Consider the following 14,315-nt stretch of genomic DNA (forward strand, 5'->3'; position numbering starts at 1 on the left):
GCCCAACTAGGCCGCGCACTCCTTATCTGGGGCAGAAGCTGGCCCTGTTTCGTGTCTCGCATCAGCACTGTGAAAGGAGCACTTCCGGCAGCTCCGGACTGCCTCTGTACCTGCTGTATTTCTCAGCGGCTGCCTGTCCTTCCACCCGGCCTCTCCCTGCTCCTGGATTGTGGGTGGGGGTGGGGATTTACCTGGAAACACGATCAGCTGCCAGCTGCTTCCCCACTGGGCCAGCTGCCAGAGCCGCCCTGACGTCAGGGCCAGTTGCCCAGGCGACTCGCTGGCAGGACCCAGGGCAAGGACAGGTGGGGAGACCATATTCAAGCCCGGAACAGAGTAGGAGACGATGACAAGTCTAGGAAAAGAGAAGGCTGGGGTTGGGGGGTGGGGCTAAGGTGAACAGTGTGGGTCAAGCTAAATACAGCCATCTCCAGAGCCTGAGATTCTCTGATGTCGGGCCTTATTCTTGTGCTGTTCACGGTTCAGAGTCCTTTCACCTTCACAGAGAACCCTGTACCAACGACCGTGAGGATAGAATTACTACCCACATCTTGTGTGGGAAGAGGGCTGCTAGACTTGCCCAAGGTCACCCACTGATGGAACTGGAACCCTACCAGAGCCCTCCACCTTGGTTTATTGCATCCCTGGGCAGCCTCCGGATTGACAGTGTGCGACCTGGATGCACATTTCTGGGCCCATTTCCCTGTCAACTTCTCCCAATGTGGGTCAATTGCTTCCTACGGACCTGGCATGATTCCAAAACGGTGTGGTTGGCCTGGGGGTGGGAGGAAGGGCAGCTAGGGGTGAGATCTGATGGGGGGATGTCTGTCTCTAAAGGTCAGGGAGTTGGTGAGGTGCTAATGATGGGTTCTGGGGGGGGGGGCAGCGGGCTCGGAGGCAGCTGTGTTAGTAGAGACGTCTTGTAAGCAGTTGAAGGCCCGGAAGATGCTCTGCTTGGGTCTTTCTTTTATGTATGACTCCAAATACACATTCAAAACTTTATTTCAAGCCTTATTTTTAATGACTGTTCTTAAATGCTTTCACCTCCCTTGTAGCCCACCAGCCACCAGAGGTAGTAGAAAAGAAAGGATACGAGGGAAGGGGACCTGTTGAGAAAGGTTCTTTGGAACAACTCCTGTCTGTGTTGTCTGGAAATCAGCGGTTCAGTTCCCAGGTCAGCAGCGGCAGCTGGGTCCACTCGCAAACACTTCACGGATATAGCAGCAGTCCAGTTGGGTAGAGTTGGGTTAGCAGACCTAGCAGACACAGCCAGGCCTCAGCCTCTGCCCAAGTCAGCAGGAGAGACAAGAAGGGACCAGGAAAAGTTCTTGGCTGTGCCTCTGTCAGGGAAGCAAAAGTCAGTGAAGACCGGACACCAACAAGTGTTTCACAGCTAGCTGTACCCAAGTCCTATTTATACCCTCCAAACATCGCACGTCCTTACTTGTCTTGCCTTAGCCTGAGTCCTCAGAAGCGGCAGGAAACCACACCACAAGAGTGTTTCTGGTGCATTTCTCTCTATGGAGCCCCAACAAAAGCAGCTCAGCTACACAATGTAAGGCAGACCAACACACCTGTGCTGTTACTGAAGAATCCATCATGTGTTCTTTCATGTGCTTGCTTCAGCAGAACATCCCCTCTCCTGTGTCTGCTTCCACGAAACGTTCCTTCACGAGTCTGCCTTAGCCTTTCACACCTGTGTCCGCTTCAACGAAACGTTCCCTCATATGTTTGCCCCAGCAAAACACCATCCAAATGACTTTCCAAAAAACAAACAAACAAACAAAAAAACGTAAGTTTCCACTTCACACATTCACAACCACCCTCCCTCATAGTCCTGGCTTTTGCTCAACATTCTGTCCAATACTAACATGATCTGGTTAGAGACTATGCTAAAATTCCTTTGTCACAGCCCTTGGTTACCTCCAGGCCAGCCAGCTCCTGAACACTGGGGACTAGGAGTTACCTCACCCCACCACCACCACCATCCCTACAAGACCCTACATACCAGTCTTGCTGAAGTGCATGCACATCCTCTTACCACCCCAGGGCCTTTGCACGTGCTGTCCCCTTTACCTAGAGGGACCTCCCTCCAGGTAGTCAACTCTTGTTCCTCCTTCAGATTGCAGGTAGTAAGTCTCCTCCTCTGGGAAGCCACCCAGACTCCCACTTACCATGAAGCAAGGCCTGGGAACCTCGTGCTATGTCTAATCTGATAGTCGTCTGTTTCCCTAAGCTTGAGGCGCTCCACGGCTCCCTGGCACAGGTCCTGGCACCGTCTTATTAATGAATGAGGTGGTTCAGATTTTTTTTTTCTTTTTTCTTTTACATAGTTTTTGCTATCTAGCCCAGGCTGCTCATAAAGCAAACCGTCTACCTCCTCTCCTGAAAAATGTGAAATCTATTTCCCACCCCACCCCCCTTTTTCCAGACAAGGTCAATGTGAATTCTGGCAGGCCTGGGACTCCTAAATTCAGACCAGGTTAGCCCTGAACTCTCAAGGATCTACCTGTCTCTCTACCCCTGCCCCCTACAGCTGCTGGGATTAAAGGGGGGCTCTATTTTCTGATAGAGGATGAACGTGAAGAGGGGGGAGTGGAAACAGACTGATGAGGGGTGTGCCTCCATGTGATCCAGTTCCTCTGTGCCTCAGCACCCCCCCCTTGTGAGGTGAAATTCATGATGTGTGAGGTTAGTTCTGCTCTCATTACGGGAAGGGGGGGGTTGTCTCTTCCATTGCTTGAGGCTCCTTCACATATTCAGCGAATTCTAACAACTGTCCCAGGGAACCAGGAGGATCCCCTGTGACAGACAGGAGCAAACAGGGTTGATGCAGGGTACCCTGGGAAGAAGGAGCACCTGCAGCAGGTGCTGCCCCCAGTGACACCCTGCTGGCCACTGATGGACCCCTGTGAGCCCTGGGGGATACATAGCTGAAGGGAAAGGTGAGGGGGCCTTGGCAGGGGACAGGAGGCTGATGCAAAGACCTCGCCCTCCCTGCTTGCTTTCCATTTGGGGAGCTCAGAAAGGTCCAGTGAGTCAGAGGCTGGGCCAGGGCTGAGCGTTCAACACGGAGCCTGGGTGCTGGCAGGGGAGCAGGCGGCCTCAGCCTCCCACCCCACCTCCCCCAGTCGCCTTACCTGGCCTGGTTGTTCTAATCTAGGCCAGAGCCGGGAGGGAGCCGAGCCCCCATTGGTGCACACCATGTAGGTTTTTCAGAGATAATTTAATCAGAGCTATTAATAAGCAGAAAAGAAAGAGCTCTTTATGCTTCTCGGGGAGAAAAGGGGAGGGAGGGAACCCTGGTAACCTTGTCACTCACCTGCCCCACCCCCCAGGACATGGAGCATCTTGGGGAGGGGGGTGGGCAGGCAGAAGGGATGGGGTAGAGACCAGGGCAAACTACAGGCTGTAATGAAGAGAGGCTCAGGCTGCCTCAGGGATGGACTCCTAGTTGATCCCCCACCACAGCCCACCCCTGTGGTTCTTTCCTGTCTGCCACACCTTTGCCCACTCAGCTTGGCAGAGTCTGCACCTCCCCCACCTCCCCCCAAGAGGCTCTTTGCACCTCTGGTTTAGTGTAGTTCAAGCCCCAGCTCAAACATTTGCCTCCTTGTCCAGACACCATCTCCTACCCGCTGCGTTGGCTACTTTTAGATGTCACCTTGATAGGATCTTAACCACCAGGGAGAGGGGTTTCGGGGAGGGATGAAGGAGATCAGGTTGGCCTGCGGATGTGTTTGTTGGGGGATTGCCTTGATTATGTTGAGGGGGAAGAGGTGCCCACTGTGGGTGTCACCATTCCCTGGACAGGGGATCTGGGATTGTATTAAGATGAGTAGAAGCAATCTGGGTTCTCACCAGCAAGAGCTTATCTCTCTCCTTTCTAATGGATGGAGTGGAACCAGGTTGCGTTTGTCAATCACAACAGAAAAGAAACCAAGATATTCCCTGTCAGCAGTTGCCTTCCCTACCCAGCAATCATCTGTCAGAGCCCCTGCGGGTGGCCTTGTTCATTGTTTGCCTCATCCAGATGCCCTGGGTCAGTATTTGCTGGAGTTGGAAAAGGCTCAGGGGCTCTGAGAAGAGGGCAGAGTTAGAAGTCAGGTTTCATGGGGGGTTCCTTCCAGATGCGAGAACTCTCTGGGAATCCCAGAGCCTGGAGTGTTCCCATATTACATCACCATGGTTCACTTCCAGAGAGGGGAAAGCACCTGCCCAGGGTCACACAGCAAATTTGGGACAGAGTAGAACTTGAACACAGAGCCCTTCGGAGTCATACAGTTCCATTTGGAACCCAGCTCTGTCTTGAAGAGAGTTCTGAGGCAGGCTCAGGAGGTAAAGCGCTGTGCTGTCTTTGACTAGTGATGTCTGCTGAGTCCAAGAACTGGCAGCTAAGGGGTGTGTGTGTGTGTGTGTGTGTGTGTGTGTGTGTGTGTGTTATTCCTGTGGTTAAGTTTCTGAATTTGGAAGCGCACAGGGCTTGGCACTGAAAAGTCTAGAAGAACAACCCTCTTGTAGATTCCTGTATGAGATAGCCAATTTCCCTGGGCCTCAGTTTGCACAGCTGGAAATTGGGGGTATTGCCCTCAGCCTTGGCCCATCCCAAGACAATAATGAGAAGAACAAACGGGCACAGGTCTTATTGTAAAATACACGTGACAATGACATTCCCTGCCGATTGGGGTCGCTGTGACCAGCCACTCCCCCACCCCCATACTTCTGATTTTTTTTTTTTTTTAATCTGTAAACCTGGCACAAGTCATGGAGAAAACCCACTGGTTGGGTTACAGGTGTGGATTTTGGTGACCTTGGCCTTGCTCAAGGTCATGGAAAGGTGGAGCTGGAATTTGAGCATCCCTGGGTTTCTCTTTCCAATCAGCCTTTCCAACTTTGCAGGAGGCTTCAGTTACCAGAGAGAGGCTGGAAGTGAGGGTGGTCCCTGCCCCAACCCCCCAGCTAGGCGCTGGTGTCTGCAGGCTAGGCCTGTGAGTGGCAGAGAGATTTTCAAGGGATTAAAGCCAGCTGCTGTGCCTCCCCTCTGACCGGGAGAGGCCAGTGGGTCCTAAGCCCTCCTGGCAGATTTCCTTTTGTATAAAAAGTTATTGACTTATCAAGGTTAAAATACATTCTGTGCAGGCCAATAAAACAGGGATAGGGCCGCGTCCCGGCTGTCCGTGGAGCTTGGTTTTCATGGCAACGGGCCCTCTCTGCACATTAAATGTTCGGTTGTGCAAAGTTCAGGCGTTACATAAACAGGGAGTTAACAACAGTGTTAGAAATCAATGTCTGGCCAGGCATGGCCCGGAGAGATAGCATTGATTGGACCTTTCGCTGTTCCCGTTGTCGATAGGCCAGTCCCTTCCTGCCCAGTCCCTGCGGGGGAACCCCAACTCAGGGCTCAGACCCAGAGTACTCCCGAGAGCCTCCCTCCCTTGCCCCTCTCTGGCTGGGCTCCAGTTGTGAGGGGCTCTGCTAAGCTGTTTGGTAAACCATTATTGTTCAGAGACACTTTCTATTGCTTTAAAATGTGGTGTGTGTGTCCGGTTAAGGGAGAAGGCCTTCTGTCACCCTGAAAACATTTCTACTGCGTTGGTGCCAGGCCGTAAAAACCACCGACACCAACCTGTATTCTACTGGGAGTCTGACAAACCAGGATGTGAGCCCAAACTTGCTGTTTGATCTTGGGTCAGTCACTCCATTTCTCCGAGCCTCTGCTTAGCCTTCTGTTCTCACGAAGCTAGAGTCCCGTGGGGAAAAAAATCCAAAGGATGCATATATAAAGTGGTCAGAGGGGCTGTTGTGATGGCTTGGCAGTTAAAAGCTCGCTGCTCCTCCAGAGGACCTGGTTCAATTCCCAGCACCCATGTGGCAGCTCACAACTGTCCGTAGCTCCAGTTCTAGAGGATCTGACTGCCTCTCCTGGCTTTTGTGAGCCGCAGGGGCATGAGTACGTACTGCGCAGACGCATGTAGGCAGCGTACTGCTGAGACCTACGTAGGCAAACAATTACATAAAAACAAAACCCAGTGTCAGCCTCAAGGGGGCTCATAAGAAAGAGGAGGGCAGAACCCTAGGAGTGAGGAGCAATGTTAGCACTCAGGTCTCAGCTCAGCCATTGCCTGTGTGAACGTAGGGAACCTCGAAATCACTGTGGGCGGTGACATCATTAAATCTAGTAGAAGGCTCTTGCAAGAGCTTTGGGATTGGGCTAGACCCACAGAAGGTGCCAATACAAAGTTTTCAAAGCTGGACATGGGCACATGTGTAATCTCAGCACCCAGGAAACTGAGGCAGGAGGATCATGATTTCCAGGCCAGCACGGTTTACACTATGAGACCCTGACTCTGGGGAATAAAACAAAAACAAAAAGCAAACAGGGTTGAAGAGATGGCTTAGTGGTTAGGAGCACACACTGCTCTTATAGAAGGTCTGTGTTCATTTCTAGCCACCCACGCCCGGAAGCTTGCGACTGCCTTTAACCCTAACCTGAGTGGATCTAACACCTACCTACACCCTCCCCCCCACAAACACACACTCACAATTAAACATAATTCTTAAGAAAACAAAATCAGTTTGAGATGACCTACTGACCCTTTTCCCAGTTTTCTAATCTTAGCTCCGCCCACTTTTGCAAGCTAGGAAATCTCACCGCTTTCCGTTTGAAAGGGTGAACTTAAGAAAGAAGCTCACCATTTTCCTTTTCTCTGAAGTGTTCAGATCCACTTCGGGGTGCAGCCCAGGTATACAGTAAGCACTCAACACATGTATGTAGAACAATGTTAAACTCCTCAGGACAGCCGGCCAGTTCCCCTTCTGATTGGACACGGGGAGGGGCGTGGTACGTTAGGGGACCCAACCACAGCGGATGTGGGCAGAGACAGCAAACTGGTTGCTGAAAACCAGGCCCCTCGGGGTGGAATGCCCACCCGGAGCACTGCTCAGCTATTTCTTTTCTAGGATGGCCAAGTGAGCACCTCCCGCCAGCGACCTTGAGTAAGCGCAGGGCATGGGGTAGCTGGCTTCTCTGTCTTATTTCCTGTCTACTTCAAGGCAGGTAGCAGGGTGTGGCAGGATGGGGCAAAAGAAGGCACTCGCATCCCTAAATGACGGTGGAAGAAAGCTGTCCAAGTGCCCACCAGTGATCCAGTAAAGTCTGGAAGCCACGGGGTCCATCCACAGAGGTAGCCGGCGTTGTCAGTACCACACACCCCGGCACATCACTTCCTGAGCTTCCAAGGCACCCTCATTTGAGAAGGCGGAGGCAGTAAAATATTAATGGCAGGGTCCAGGGTCATTGTAAATGTCTTTTGATTTCCCTGTGTGTTTAAACATTTTCATGACAAAACGCTTGGAAGGAATGAGCAAAGCTTGCACTTCCAGATTCTTTCTTCGAACATTAGAATTTTAGAAAGATGCCTTGAGGGAGGGCAGGGCTAGGTAGGGGGTGACCGAAGAGATGGCATTTGGGGTCCACAGAAGTTCTTCCCCTACCGGCTGCCTCAAAAAACATGTTCAAGTTCATCACAGGACTTGGCATTTGATTTTTTCCCCTTTGTTTTTTGTTTTTGTTTTGTTTTGGTTTTTTTTTTTGACAATGTTTCTCTGAGTAGTCCTCACTCTGTAGACCAGGCTGGCCTCAAACTCACAGAGATCCACCTGCCTCTGCCTTCCAAATGCTGGGATTAAAGGCATGCGTCACCACCACCTGGCTGTGATTTTTTTTTAAATTTATTTTTGTTTTAATATATTATTAGCATTTGTGGCTCATGGGTGCAGTGCCTGTAGTGGCCAGAAGAGGGCGTCAGATCTCTGGGAACTGGAGTTCCCAGGTTGTCAGCCGCCATGTGGGTGCTGGGAACTAAACTCAGGTCTTCTGCAAGCACACCCAGTGGGGATGAGGCTCCATCAGTGGAGTGTTTACCAACACACATGAAGTCCTGGGTTCAAGGCCCCTCAGTATATCTGCTGGACATGGTGGCATGTGCCGGGAATCCCAGCACATGTAAACAGGAAGACCACAAATCCAAGGTCATCCTTGGCTGCATTGTGAGCTTGAGGCTAGACCGTGCTACCTGAGACCCTGTCTCAACCAACCAACCAACCAACTAACCAGTCAACCAACCAGCCAACCAACCAACGAACTAACCAACCCATCAACTAACCAAACAACCACCTTATCAGCCAGTCAACTAACCAACCAACTAACCAACCAAACAACCAACCAGTCAGTCAACTAGCCAACCAACCAACCAACTAACCAACCAACCAACTGACCAACCAACCAACTAACCAGCCAACCAACCAGCCAACCAACCAACCAACGAACTAACCAACCCATCAACTAACCAAACAACCACCTTATCAGCCAGTCAACTAACCAACCAACTAACCAACCAAACAACCAACCAGTCAGCCAACTAGCCAACCAACCAACCAACTAACCAACCAACCAACTGACCAACCAACCAACTAACCAGCCAACCAACCAGCCAACCAACCAACCAACGAACTAACCAACCCATCAACTAACCAAACAACCACCTTATCAGCCAGTCAACTAACCAACCAACTAACCAACCAAACAACCAACCAGTCAGCCAACTAGCCAACCAACCAACCAACTAACCAACCAATCAACTAACCAAACAACCAACTAATCACCCAGTCAACTAACCAACCAACTAACCAACCAACCAACCAATCACCCAGTCAACTAACCAACCAACTAACCAACCAATCAACCAACCAACTAACTAACCAACCAATAAATCAGCCAGCCAACCAACCAACTTACCAACTAACTAACCAACCAACCAACAAAAACCAATCATTATTTTGATAAGAAGGGAACTGAGGCCCAAAGCAAAGAAGAGTGAGGATATTCAAACCAGCTGTGGCTCCTGTAGGTTCTCTGAGAGACATGACCCTGGGGATCATCAGATACCATGTAGATCTCTCCCAATGGCCCCCATACACACACACCTGCCAGAATCCTCCATTTTGGCTGCAGTGTACCCGGTCTTAGGTGATACTTGCCTGAAGCACCCTGGAGGGAGGGCTGGTGACAGAGCCCGGCGTATCCGGAGAGCCAGGCTCCAAGTTGCTTGCTCTTCTCTCCTCCATCCTGGCACAGGAGCCTCTCTAGAGCTGCCAAGATAGATAGTCACCCTAGTCATCCTTCCTGTCCACGGGGCCCACAGCACACAGCAGAAGGGCATCACTCTATCCCAGAGAGTCAGCCACGAGACTCTGGCCAGGTCTGTCACCTCTCAGAGCCTCGGTTAAAATGAGGCTGGTCATGGTGCCAACTGATAACCTGTGTTCCGTTTGGCAGAGAACTCAGCAGGGTGAGACAGTGATGGTGACCTCTTCCCTAGCTTTCACATGACAAGAGGAGGGTCTCTGTCCTGCTCTGGTCTGCTTCAAGGGTTTGAGTCCTGGACTTGTCATCTATTAGCTGTGTGACCTTGAGCCTCTCCCTCTCTGTCTAAAATAAGATAGCTTGAATGGTAACTGCCCGGCCTGGCAGTCACGATGCATTGATTTTATGAATGAAAGCTTTCACAGTGCTTGGCCCACAGATAGCACTCAGTGAGTCTTAAGGACCATTATCAATAAGAACCATTATCAATAAGGACCATTAGCAATGCCACGATGGGCAGAACTAACCCTATTGGTGAATATCAGCCTCATGACTGAGGGGAGGGGAACGTAACCCCCGTGTGCTAACTGGACCCACTGGGAGGCAATGCTGAGTGTTGGCTTGGATTAGGCTGGGTGAGAATGATTCTACAACCCATTAATGATGCCTGCTGTGGCCAAGGAGGTGGGGAGAGACAGGAGGCTAGCTATCCAGAAGCCAGTCCCAAGCTGCCTCAAGCCTGCTCCCTGGGGAACCAAGGCTTAGAATGGGACGGAGACTCATCCAGGGCCACACTGGCCATTGGAAACCAAGCCAGCTGCTCTGCCACCTTGCCAGGCCCTGGTCTTTGTCATCTGATCCTGTGGAGAAAAGTCATTACTTCCCCATTACTGTTCCCAGCCTGTTTTCTGGAAGGGAGTTAATTGATTTAAACTTTTCCAGAATGATAGCCCCTCCCCCTCGCTGCTATTGGGACTGTTCTTGGGAAATGACAAGATAGGACCTGTGCTGGCAAACACAGAGGTCTCAGGGGAGCTGCGGGGCAGTGGTGGGAAGCGTGGCCTCCCTTGGGACAGTAAAGTGTGCCTTTACTGTGAACGACAGCTCGCCGGGCTTGTATGGGCTTCATCGGTTGAACCTGCCTTCTGCGGAGCTACGCACTGTGTGCGATGCAGGAATCTCCACTTACCTAGTTTACCGATGGGGAAACTGAGTCACGGTGAGGCTATCAACACCGCCAGGCGCCAGAACCCTTGTTACCGCACAAAGTCACAGACCAGAGAGTGGCTAAGGCTCTGCTTGACAACTGAGGCCCCCAGAGCAGAAAGGTTGCCCCCCTAGGCCCACACTTAGCTGAACCACAGCGGCATCCTTTGACCTTACCAGGGCAAAGTGGGTAAGAGGAGCTCAGAGCCCTGCCAGCCTCGGAGGCCTTGCTAGCCGATTCATCTTCCTGCCGCAGTATTTATTTACGCACCCCATTTAATCAGGATATGCCATAATTAGCGGCGGATTTGTGCCTCCTGCCCGAGGTGTTATTTATTCCGGGTTCCGAGCAGCCACTTTCCCATGTGGAGTGTTTGCTGGGCCTGGATTTCAATCAGATGGGGCCACGGCGGAGCTGCCCCAAGGGAGCGCATGGTGGCACTGCCCCCCTTCGGAATGATAAATGAGGTTGGAGACAGCGGAAGCTGCTGGGCTGATGGGGGGGCTGCCCGGCTGGGAGGGGGAGGGGTGTTCATGCCAACCCCGGGATCCTGCCACTCTGGTACTGCCCCTCCCCCATATCAAACAATAACCTGGCAGCCCCAGCCCAGGCAGACGTGTGAGATGGCACCGTGACGTTGCCACAGTTTGACCGGCCCAGCGTAGGTGGCACTGGTGCATAGCTGAGGACCCTTGGGCATGGGGTCTCCAGGCCTTCAGGTTGAGGAGCAATCCCGTACCCACAATCCCTGTGGCCTGGACGTGCCTTTGGAGAGTCATTTAATTTCATTTATTTACTTCTTTTTTTTTTTTTTTTTTTTTTTTGTTCTTTTTTTCGGAGCTGGGGACTGAACATTTATTTACTTCTTTTGTTTATTTTTGAGATAGGGTCTAGCTATGTAGCCCAGGCTAGCCTTGAATTTCTGGTCACCTGCCTCTGCCTCCTGAGTGCCGGGATGATGGGTACTGGTTACCAGAGCTGACTTAGTCAATGTCAAAGTCCACGAAGGACATCACCGGAGGGCAGGCAGCAGGTTTGGACCCTTGGCCTGGTAGGGAATGGAAACATCTTTACTGACCTCCGGGGTGCACTTGAGACCCTAACTCTCCTGACGTCTCTGTGTGCTCCAGTGTGACACAGAGAGAGAAGCAAGAGCCACCTTCCAAGACGCCACAAGGCCACCAGCACGCAATAGGGCTCCATGGGTAGACCTAATCATTACAATTGGCAGATTTAAAAGGTTATTTCGGGCTGGAGAGATGGCTCAGCGGTTAAGAGCACTGGCTGCTCTTCCAGAGGTCCTGAGTTCAATTCCCAGCACCCACATGGTGGCTCACGACCATCTGTAATGGGATCTGATGCCCTCTCTGGCATGGAGGCCTGTAGGCCAATAGAGCACTCATCCACGTGAAATAGATAAATCTATTTAAAAGGTTATTTTTTGGGGTTGGGGATTTAGCTCAGTGGTAGAACACTTGCCTAGCAAGCGCAAGGCCCTGGGTTCGGTCCCCAGCTCCGAAAAAAGAAAAAAGAAAAAAAAAGTTATTTTTGTGCCAGGCATGGTGACCCATACTTTTAATCCCAATTTAATCTTAAGAGGAAGAACAGGTGGATCTCTGTGAGTTTGAGGCCACAGAACTGGTCTATGGAACAAGTTCCAGGACAGCCAGGGTGGTTGTGACCTGCCTAATATGGGTGCTGGGAACTGGATTTGGCCGGTCTCCTGGAAGAGCAGCAAGTGTGCTCTTAGCAGCCAAGGTGTCTTTCTAGCCCTGTGGGTGGTTAATTCTTGAAGTAACCTGGCAAGTCAGAAGCACCACAGCTGAGGAAATGCTCACAGGGTAGCCTTGCCATCTTTGCTTTCCAGGGGTAGGACATCAGGGTACCCTCAGGAATGACCCCCAGCATCCAAGACTTTGTGGGTGGCCCTCCATTTCCCTAGGCAGCAACTCTGGCCAATAGGCACGTGCTACTGAGCTCTCAAGGTGCCTGTGCCACCGAGAACAGACATCTGCAGGGACCTGAGTGTGGGTCTGGCAAGCAGAGTGTCCCTGTCAGGTGTCACAGACATGTAGGCTTAGAAACATTGGGAACAGATCAACAGGGGGCTCTGGGGAGGGAGGTCAGCCATTGCCAGGGGACTGCTGCTGTCCCTGCTCCAGTTAAGACATGGTTTGTCCTCCTTTCGGGACCATTCCGTACCTGCCCTGTGAGGATGGTGCTCGTGGTATCTTTATTACAGTTTTGGGATCTCCTTCCCACCTTAGGTAGAGTTTGCAGATAAGAGGACCTCGGTTGGGCAAGAGGAGGTGACTTGCCAAGGGTGTGCAGTCCGGGAGCCTGGAGGTCCAGCGACGGATCTCGAATCCTCTCATCTGCTGTGACTGACTGGATCCACGATGACTTTTTTTCTGTGGCTCCAACTGCAGAGTGTTCCTGGCCTCAGGTGCCATGGTGGGTTCTAATATCCACCTGGGGAAGACAGGGTCGGGGACACCATGTATGAGGGGGTCATAGGATGCCAGGCAATAGGAAAATCCTTGAAACAGGACAGAGATAGTGTTCCCCTGCGTCCTTTCGCCTTTGTTAATCTGTCCCTCTGCCTCGGTTCCCTTTTCCGGTCTCCTGCCTGGCTGACTTCTCTTTGTCACCTCTGTCAGAAGGTGTCCTTGCTGAGTGAGGTCACATTGGATGTATTTCCTGCCTCCCCCTAGCAGATCTAGCACCTGTTTGTGTAGTTAACTGGGGGGTCAGCCCTGCAGAGCAGCCGGCCCAGCCCAGCCTCCGCAAAGAGCCAGGATGCTAGTGGCTTCTGTGCTACGTGATTCTCAGCTCTCGACACTAATTTACTCCCTTGGGAACAGCTTGGGCAGGAAGCCTGGGGGTAGAGGGGGGAGTCTGGGTGGGGTAAGGGGGGAAGCTGGCAGGGTGCTGGGCTACTGGCCTGGTTGCAGGAAAAGAGGTTGATGTGCATCCAGCCCTACCTGGGGTTGATCCAGCTTTCCTGTGCCCTGGTGTTTCTCATCTTTAAATCGGTTTGGCACCATCCTTGAAGCCACTTTCCACAACTGGGCATGAGTCCCCAGCTAGAAAGCCCCAGGGCTCAGATTCTAACACCAACAGCTCCCAAGTTCACATTCCTCAGTCAGATCAGGGGCTTCATACTGGAATGGCACTGGGGGAGTGAGTGCTTGTTGATCGACTAAAAGAACGAAGAAGGGTGGGGTTGGGGATTTGGCTCAGTGGTAGAGCACTTACCTAGGAAGCGCAAGGCCCTGGGTTCGGTCCCCAGCTCCGAAAAAAAGAACCAAAAAAAAAAAAAAAAAAAAAAAAAAGAACGAAGAAGGGAAGGAAAGATTTCATGAAACGCCCAGCTCAGGTAGAAGACCTATAGAAGGGAAGGGACTTCAGAGTCCAACCCCAGGCCTCTGGATGCCTCCCACAGGCCCCCCACCCTCTCCACCCCATCCCCATTCCCTGCACTCAGCCAGGAGGAGGAGCAGGGCAGGGGTGAAGGCTGACTTCCTGTCTTCTCTCCTGCCCACACATCATGACTTCTTGTTTAACTTTACAAGCCCCTCTTCCTTTATGAGGGTTATTTATAAAGCCCGGGGCTTTGATGTGCAGCATAAAAAAGCAAACTCCTGTGTCAGAAAATGTCACAGGGATTAGAGGAACCTTTGAAGTCCCTTCCTGGCTGGCAGCAGCGGCTGCCCTGCCGGCCCTACAAAAGGCCTCCAAGCCTGTGAGCCCTAGCCAGGTTCTGGGCCTCCTGTGGGGTGGAAGCGGGCCCTGACCAGGTGGGTGACACTTCTCCCAGGCCCCCTTGCACACAAGGCCATTTTGGCCTCCAGATGTGGACAATATCTGTCTTCCATTGTTATGGGACTGGCTAAGCCTCACACACTGCTATGTCTTTCCCTGAGCCTTAGGGGCAGGGACTGTAAGGCTTTGAGAGGGACG

At 51.9% G+C, this 14,315-nt stretch overlaps 1 long non-coding RNA gene across 1 annotated transcript; it reads right to left on the minus strand.

The window, feature by feature from the left end:
- Window positions 1-998: 998 nt before the first annotated feature.
- LOC134481208 (uncharacterized) lies at window positions 999-9,643 on the minus strand. Its single transcript, XR_010056577.1, has 2 exons — window positions 1,575-9,643; window positions 999-1,340 (listed from the first exon to the last, which is right to left on the minus strand). It is a non-coding gene; the product is annotated as an uncharacterized LOC134481208 (long non-coding RNA).
- Window positions 9,644-14,315: the final 4,672 nt, after the last annotated feature.

The sequence above is a fragment of the Rattus norvegicus genome, chromosome 12, assembly GCF_036323735.1.
Source record: "Rattus norvegicus strain BN/NHsdMcwi chromosome 12, GRCr8, whole genome shotgun sequence".
NCBI lineage: Eukaryota > Metazoa > Chordata > Mammalia > Rodentia > Muridae > Rattus > Rattus norvegicus.